Genomic DNA, 2,322 nt, shown 5'->3' with positions numbered 1-2,322 from the left:
TTTTTTTTTTTTCCTACTTGACTTCCAGGTAAATAGCATTGCTTTCTTTTCTCTGAATGTTACTGATTTCTTCCTCTCTTGAGTCTTTGCTAACAAAGGCTCAGTTTCCTAAGAATGCCTTTTAATCTTATTTGCTTAAATTAAAATTCAACCTATTTTTAAATATACGGTTAAATGTTAACCTGATCCATGGAAATTCTTTAATAACTGGAAAGCCTGGAACACAGGTAATTCTCAATAAATATGTGTTAGATGAATTAATGAATAAATGAATCAAGAGTTAGAAGGAATTCTTAACCCTTTCAAATTCTATAGTGTTCTTTCATATCCATGTTGCTATCAATATAAAATATTACTTTACTATCTTTAAAGGAACGTGTAAGAGCCTTGTGGATACAAAATATGTCACCAGAACTTTTGTATTTATGTAGAAAAAATATATTAGTTGTTTTAAGAAATTATCAGTTTAATCAAGCAAAACATTTGATTAGGTAGCATAAATCTCGGTATAGATTTTCTTTTAACTGATGTATTTTGTATGGCTTTGAAAAAAAACACTTAACCTCCTGAGTTTCTGTTTCCTTGTATATTAGATCAGGTCACTGAATAAGGTAATCTTTAAGAAATCTTTCAGCTTTGAAAACATTCTAAAAACAAACAAAAAAAATTATGGCAATGTATCCATAAATGTCAATATAATAGTTTTCACTAAAGTGCTGTTTATATTAATCAAATATAGCCATTGAATGAATTAATGTGGCAAGTGAGAACCAGCGTTTAGTGACCTGCCAAGAGCAAAGACAATTACTAGATAAAATGATTCTACTCAAAATTACAAAGCTAGTAAGTGACTGAAATATGTTATATCAGTTAAGTCTCTTTATGCTGCAAGTAAGGGAAAAAAAATTCAATGTAGCTTAAATTAATAAAAGAAATTCATTGGTTCATGAACTGAAAATTTCATAAGTTTAGGTTTGATATAAGGTGAGACTTGATCTTATTGCTTTAAGAAATGATCTGATTTTTCTTCCTCTCTTTCCTTGGCCTTGAGTGCCCCTGGCAGCTCCAGATATCCTGTTTGATGTTAATATAATGCATTTTGAAATCTAAATTTCGATTTCACACCAAAAGAGCCAAGGGAAGCATTATAGAAGTGAATTATCTCAGAATTCCTTGATAAATGTCTCTTCAAATTTTATTTGCTTTATTTCAGTTTTGAGTTGCTCAATCAATCAATCATTGCAATCAGGGAAATGAAATACTTGATAGACTTAATCCAATCAGAATCCATCCTCGGGGCCTGGCACATTGACTGAGAGTGAGGGAGAAATGATTGTTTAAAAGAAATTTTGGAAGACTTTCTGATAAAGAGGGAAAAATAAATATAGCAGAGTCAAAAACTGACAAACATTGACAATGTAATGTTTTTCATTAGTTTTTCTCATCAAAGATTTACTGAGTGTGTACTATGTAATGGACACTGTTAGCAAACAGGAACTCAGGGTACAGAGAAGGCAGATAACAAAACCCATGATGAAATGCAATATGATTAGTGTGCTAAGTGCTCTGCCAGGAGAAGCACAGAGATCTCATATATTGGGTACTGGGCAGGAACTGGACTAATTATCTTGTATTTAAATCTTAATGGAGTTGAATTACTTGCTCAAGATCACACTAATATTATTAGTGTAATCGTGCTATCATACTACACAACTTTTGCTATTCAGATATCTTTAGCAAAGATAAATTGATTGCAAGGAGACCAGGTAGCTCATATAGTCAAAGGAAGAGGAAGAGAACCAGGACTCTACAAGGATAGAAACTATATCAGCTTTCAGAATCTCAGGAGCAGTGATTCATGACAATACTTTTTGTAACCGCTGTCAGAATGATTGTGGGTAGCTCTAACATTAGAAAGTGACAAGAGAAAACTGAGGAAGGTAAGTGAGTTTCAGAAAACATTTTTGTGAGGTGGTAAGCCTTAAACTGAGTTTCAAGAAAATATACAGATGAAGACAGGATAAGAACAGTCCACAAGTGTCCCGGCCAGCGAGACAAAACAACGCGGGACGAGGAGGAACCTGTGGAGGATGAAGGCGAGACAGGAGACACAAAGGAATGGAGGCAAGACAGTGTTCTGATCAAGCCTCAAACTTTATTTTTCAGCAGGGATATTTATACAGGGCTAACAAAGGGAGGCGGGGCTAGCTGGCGGAAGAGTATCTGTTACAAGCGCATTGGTTCTTAGCTGGTGGAGTGCGCGGTGTCACACGCCCATTGGGTCTAAGGGGATGGGGTGAGGGTTATTGACAGCCTAAGGGG

This window comes from Pteropus vampyrus, unplaced genomic scaffold (assembly GCF_000151845.1).
Source record: "Pteropus vampyrus isolate Shadow unplaced genomic scaffold, Pvam_2.0 Scaffold17, whole genome shotgun sequence".
NCBI lineage: Eukaryota > Metazoa > Chordata > Mammalia > Chiroptera > Pteropodidae > Pteropus > Pteropus vampyrus.
The sequence above is the reverse complement of the archived record's forward strand: the minus strand, read 5'-3'. Positions refer to the sequence as shown.